Consider the following 7093-nt stretch of genomic DNA (forward strand, 5'->3'; position numbering starts at 1 on the left):
AAAGGTTGAGCTTGCTGAGCTTGTTGTTGATTCAATTGCATCTGCTTCAGCAGGTTGGTCATTTCACAGATACTCTGAGTTAGAGCAGCGGTCTCTCTGTTAGAGGATACTTCTGCAACGGTTTTTGAACGGCCTTGTTTCTACCTGTGATTCCGAGTGGATTCAGCTAAGTCGCTGATCAGTTTCCATGCCTCATCAGTGGTCTTGTACTTTTTCATAGACCCATTGCTAGCACTTTCCAATGTGGTCTTATCTTGGGGCCTCATGCCCTGTGTGACGTAACCGAGTAACACTATCTTGTCAATCATATGGTGGGGGCAAGCTTCCAGAAGATTATTGAAGCGCTCCCAGTATTCATAGAGAGTCTCAGATTTGTCCTGAACAATCATGGAAATATATTTCCTTAGTTTATCAGTAACTTCAGCTGGAAAGAATTTTTTCAAGAATTCTCTTCTAAGTGTATCCCAGTTGGATACAGTTGCTGCGGGTTGAGTGTAGTACCACTCTCTTGCCTTTTCCTCAAGAGAAAACGGGAAAACTTTCAGCAAAATTGAAGTTTCATCTGCACCATCACGCCTGACAGTAGAACAGGCTGCTTGAAAGTCTCTCAGGTGCTTGATAGGCTCTTGAGCAGGTAAGCAATGAAACTTGGGCATCAAATTGAGCAGTGCAGTCTTTATTTCAAAGTCTGTAGCCACCGCTGGGTGATGCGCTTGAAACGGTTGCATTGTAAAATCAGGGGTTCCAGCCTCCTGGATAGTAACTCTTCTAGGTTCTGCCATGTCATCTACACGTAAATCAACCGAATCAGTAGAATGGGGGCTGTTTCTTCCTCAAATTATGTTTCAGATCCGTCCTCATAGAGGACTAACCGACGCCGAATTAATAATTGTTATAAGATATGCATTGCAAGTATAGTTCTTAACCAACCAGAAATCCACTTATTAATTTAGAAGGGTTGTCACAAAAATTAAAATTAAAATACTGGGAGTATGAATCCCAGGTCGTCTCCCAACGAGTTACAGAAAGGTGTGCTATTTTATTAATCAGATGTTTTCAAAATGGGTCGAGTTGAATAAACAGGAAATTAAATTAGAGAAACTAAATAATTTAAATAGAAGCCTTGACTGGGAGTAGATTAGTTGGAAGCCCTATTCTTGTTGCAGTACTCTCAAGATTAATTGATAATTGAAGGTTGTTCTGTTTAGTTATCCTTTACTAGGTAAGGGAAGGTCAAACAAGTTGGAATGCTGTTTCTATTCACAAGTCCCAATCCGCTCAATTGAAAAGGATTAGTGTCAGTGATTAGAGAGCATTCCAACAATAAATCCAATTACAATTTTTCTTTTAAGCACCCCAACTCAAGGGTTCCTTTCAATCAACTCCCCATCAAGTTAAGGAACTACTCGCTCATTGTGAATGTAGAACTCATAACATAAGAAAGGGAATTAAAGGAAGACATGATAAATAAAACTCAAAGGAATCAATTAAAAATAAAAGTAATTCTTCTATTAATAAATTCTAAAATAATCCAATAGTAAAATTGAGTAAATTAAAGGACATGGAAGAGTAAAGTCAAGTAAAGAAAACGAACTAGAATGATGAAGTCTTGATGAAGTAATAACTCTTCTCAATATCCCAATGCAAGAACAATAGAAATTAAAATCCTAAGAACTATGAATGTGTAGAGAGAGAAAACCTAGAGGAGGAGTAAAACTAGATCTAAAACTAAAAATTGAGTAGAATCAATATTCTTTTTGGTTTCTGCATGTTCTCTGGCTCTAGTCTGCTTTTCCGGGCCGAGAACTGGGTCAAAGTAGGGCCTAAAATCGCCCCCAGCGAATTCTGCAGATTATGCAGATCGCGCACGTCACGCGATCGTGTCATTCATGCGGACGCGTCATTCGGCGTTTTGCTTGCCACGCGGGCGCGTCGTCCACGCCTCCGCGTCACTTGTGCTATTCCAATCCGCGCAGTTGCGTGAGCCATGCGGCTACGTCACTGCGATTTCCTCTCTTTCACGCGGTCGCGTGAGCCATGCGGCCGCGTCACTTCTCGCTGGTCATCTCCTCAACTTCTTGTGTTCCTTCCATTTTTACAAGCTTCCTTTCCAATCTCCAACTCATTCATGCCCTATAAAGCCTGAAACATTTAACACACATATCACGGCATCGAATGGAATAAAGGAGAATTAAAAATACATAATTAAAAGTCTCTAAGAAGCAGTTTTCAATCATGTAATAATTTTAGGAAGGAATTATAAATGCATGCTAATTATATGAATAAGTGGGAAAAGATCATGATAAAACCACACAATTAAACACATTATAAACCATAAAATAGTGGTTTATCAGGGAGTGATGAGGATTTGGAGGTTCTGTTCCATTGTCATCGGCAGTTTCCCGAGGTCAGGATACCTGAGCTGTTGGCAAAGCTTGTAGATGTAGTCTCTAGCTCAGGTGGTTCGAACTGGAATACCCAAATTTCAGCAACGGCAGCCTGTTCTAGTTCGAGACCTGTTGGTGCATCTTCCTCCGTGCCTGTTATTGCACCTCAGGAAATGGTGGTTGCCTCCCTGTCCTTCGTAGTTGATCTCAACCACAGTAGTGACGGAGAAGTTGGTATTATTGACAGGACGCTAGTTTCATTACAACGTGGGACACTGGATGGTATAGATGATGCATTGCCGGATGATGATGATGCTGATGATGTGGAGTCGGACATCATTGTCGATGATAGCGGTGATGACATAGCAGCGAGTAATCCAGTTGGGACTGGCGGAGCGTCCAGCTCAGGGATTTAGCAGTACCCTTCGCACTTTTCATCTTTGGACTTGGATGCCATGATACAGGAGGAGGTTTCTGGCGAACCTATTGGATTTGGTGCTAGAGATACTTAGGGTACCGGAGGTCTATCAGAGTTTCAAGTTGGTCAGCAGTTTCAGGACAAAGAGGAGGCCGTGTTAAGCGTGAAGACATATAGCATATGATGCGGGGTACAGTACAAAGTGGTGGAGTCCGATTATCACAAGTACCTTGGAAAGTGTACTGAATTTGGGAAAAGGTGCACATGGTTGATTAGGATCAGTCCCCACCAGCGCAGGAGTGTTTAGGAGGTAAAATGGTACAATGGACCTCATACTTGTGAATAGGATAAAATAATAGCATACCACGAAACTAATGCCTAATAATTGTGACAATTAAAGCATTTGAATATAATAGTACCTCGAGGCCAAAGGCCAGCCGAACGTATCATATCCAGCGGGTCTGAATCCAGGAAACTGCTAGAAGATCCATGACTGAAGCAGCTGTAACGGTCCTGCTAACTTCACCACGTGTCTGTTTGTCATGCAGCACATGCACCGGTATAACTACGAGAGAGCAGCTGATCCCCAACTGTACCCACCCATGTCCTCAAGCCTAGCTACGTATGGCAGGCACCTAATGTGAATGCGAGTACCAGACTTATCACCAAATAGCTGAGTCCCTAAAAGCATCATAATATTGGCTCAGGCATACCTCCTAACGGTGGGCTCATCGGCTCCATCAGGAAGCTCTCCAAATGTCTCCTGGAACCAGCTGCAGTTCACTGCAAACTTTTGGATGCAGTTTGCAGGAGGCAATACACCCAGTAGCTCCTCGAACCATGCCCAACTTGGGCGACCACCCTCGATGTACGTCTAAAAATCTGTCAGGCAACCACTAACATAATGTCCATTGATCGGCAGCTCTGACTGGTACGCCACATCCCACAGTGTAATCGTGCACTCCCCGAACAGCATATGAAATGTGTGCATCTAAAGACGCCAGCGTTCCACGAATGCACTAACCAGGGGCTCATCCAGCCTAAACCAGCTCTCGTTTAGCCTCGTAAGATGGTGTAAACCGGCCATCTGTAAGTATGAAACGTACTTCTCGTCCAGGCCCATACCCTTCTGCCGTTGCATGCTCGTAATATATTGGTGGGGCTGCATAAAGAATGTATCAGATTGTCTCTCAGCTAGGAACATATTTATACAACATCATTTACTAATGCTTATCTTAATCCAAAAAATACAACTTGTACTCTACCAAATCATGTTATGCATTAGGATGGAAAATAAAAACATATATACATCAAACTAGGCCTAATAAGAAAATATTTTTAAAATATTTTCTTAAAAATAGTATAATATTAATACTGATAAATTTATTTCAATGATTACTATTCATGTTAACAAAAAAAATTCTTACTCTAGTTTCACCCTTCGTTATCCTTACCACGCATACTTTTCTATTTATTTGTAATCACTAATAAACCACTAACGTAAATATAACCACTTATATAACAACCCTATCTAACTTAACAACAGTAAATAATGACTACCATTAAAACAAACAAAAGGAAAAAATATAAAAATAACACATTAAATTCTGTTTTAAAAAAAAAAGTTCGCACTAACCTCATCATTGATGACACCAGCTATATGGGCGATCCCATCCAAATGATAAAGTCGGTCCGGATTATCCCCCATCAGCTGAATATTCTATTGAACACTTTGTTGGAGTCGTAGGAAAAGAATTTTCTTTGGGATTTGATGGGCAGGGGTTTGAGATTATAATTCGAATGAGCTTAATTCGAACTCTATTTATAGGGAAAGACTTTGTAATTCGAATGGGTGCAATTCGAATTACCATGGGTAGCCTAAACCGTGTGTAATTCGAAACAACCTGTTTCGAATTACTATGTGCACCAAACTGTGGGCTAGTTCAAATAGTTCGAATTAGGCTGATTCGAACTAACAGGAACTTGTGTGTGTATAGTTCGAATGATTGTGATTCGAATTACCATTAATTAAGTTGTGAATATTAGTGCACAGCATAGTGCATATTAGTGTCTTCTTATTTTTTGGATCGCTTTTAGGTTGGTCTAAACTCTAAAGTTGTGTAATTGTGGGTGTGTTTGGCAAACTCGTTTGAAGAGAAAAAGCACGTTTAAGCTTATTAAAAGTTTCAATTTTTTGTTTGGCTAACTTTTGATTTGGTAAACGCAGAAGTGATTTTGTAGTCAAAACCACGTTTACCAGAAGCAACAATTTTTAGCTTCTGCGTTTCATAATGGACTTTTAGCCATTTACACTAAACATTTATTTTTCCTTTACTAATTTTATCCTTTAGACATGTTATTGTATTATTTATGAAATTCTTATTATTTCTCTCTATATGAGTTCTCTTCTTCTATTATTTATTATTTTTATTTTTTTGTTAAATTTTTATTTGACATTATACACTCTTGTAATTGTGATTTTGTATATTATATTTATTATTATCTTTTCATAATATGATTTATTGATCCATTAGGTAAAGTAAATTAAACGAAAAATTAACCATAAATGATAATAATAATAATAATAATAATAGTAAAAAACTATAGGTACTAAAAAAGAGTACTAAAAGAACTAAAAATATACTATATAAAATACATCATCAAGAACTTTTAGATTTGTTTTCATCTCTACCAAGATAAATATTTAATTTTATTATTTTTAGTATTCTTTTTTATAATTATAATTCTGGTATATATAATTTTTTATTGTAATTTTTTTATAATATAAATTATGATCCCATTAAAAAAAGACAAATTAAATAAAAAATTAATCATAGGTATTAATAAAATCATAAACGTTGGATTCCAAAATAATATTAAGAATAAAATTATTGAGAGTATTAAAACAAAAATACGATGTAAAAAAATACTAAATTAACATTTTTACGTTAATATTTAAAATTAAAAAAATGTAACATATTTGATTAAATACTCTTATATATAATTTATATTTCTTATTTTTAATATAAAATATATTTTGTTAATTTTTATATATTATTTTTATTTTAATAAATAAATATTAATTTTATTATAAAATTAATTAATAAAATTATTCAAATATCTAAATTAAAATAACTGGATAATATAAAAAATTATTTAAGTTGATATCTATTTTAGTAATTTTTCATCTAAAAGTGATTTTGAATAGTGTAATCCAAACAATATTTATTTTACTATAATCCATTTTGATATAAAGATGCCAAAACATAAATCACTTCAATACAAACTTACTTTTTATCAAAATCAAGTTTGCAAAATCAATTTTATGCAAACTCCTATTTACAAACTGTAATCCAAACACACAAATTATTGCTATGTAATTTCAAAAGAGCTATTTCTATAACTCCAATCAACAACCAATCAGACAACTGGTCACATATCTCCCACTGTTTGAGTTGTTTAGGATAGATGTCTAAATATCAAAACTGGTATGATTTAATGTGCATGGAACTGTGATGAACTTGTTTAATGTTGTTTATTACAAGAGCTTGTTTATTGTTGCCCTGATGTAGCCGTTTGTTGTTTTATTTGTGATTTACAATTCTGCATTTATAACCAAAGGAATTATCTTAGCTTTGTCTCATTCAAAGTTTCCCACTTCCCATCGACTTTTTAAAAAAAACAAAAAAAAAGACTCAAGTCTTGCTACGGGCTTGAACATGCACTGAATTTTTAATGTACACATTAATTAAATGCAGTAAATAAGCAAAAGGGAAAAAAATTGCATTCGTTAGATTTATATTACTGTTCTAATTCAGATAAGACGTTAATCATAGGCGTCAGTTTAATGAGTGAAAATTTCATGACTTAAAGGGCCCGTTTGGATAGGTTCATAAGTGACTTTTTTTAACTTTTAACTTATGAAAAAGTGTAGTATTAATGTTTGGTACAATTTTCAAAACAAAATTGCAACTTTCTAAAAAACTATTTTGGTGCTTAAAGAGAAGTTAAAAAAAATGACTTCTCTCATAATAAAAAACTTTTTATCACTTTTATCATAAAATAAGTACTTTTAGAACTAAAAAATCAAACACAAAATAACTTATTTATAAGCTACTTTTAATATAAGCATTTATTATTTAAACTATTTCTTCAAAAGTAACTTAATTAAGTTGTTTACCCAAACTGGGCCTTAGTCTTCTATATAATTTCAGCAACTAATCTAATATTCTGAGAGTCACCAAAAAAAAAAAAGAAAACTAATCTAATATTCTGAAATAAACCACTG

General features: G+C 35.2%; 1 non-coding gene across 1 annotated transcript; it reads left to right on the forward strand.

Annotated features, from left to right (window-relative positions):
• Positions 1–302: 302 nt before the first annotated feature.
• LOC112761098 (small nucleolar RNA R71) lies at positions 303–410 on the forward strand. The gene has a single exon (XR_003181509.1). It is a non-coding gene; the product is annotated as a small nucleolar RNA R71 (small nucleolar RNA).
• Positions 411–7093: the final 6683 nt, after the last annotated feature.

The sequence above is a fragment of the Arachis hypogaea genome, chromosome 16 (genome assembly GCF_003086295.3).
Source record: "Arachis hypogaea cultivar Tifrunner chromosome 16, arahy.Tifrunner.gnm2.J5K5, whole genome shotgun sequence".
Classification (NCBI taxonomy): domain Eukaryota; kingdom Viridiplantae; phylum Streptophyta; class Magnoliopsida; order Fabales; family Fabaceae; genus Arachis; species Arachis hypogaea.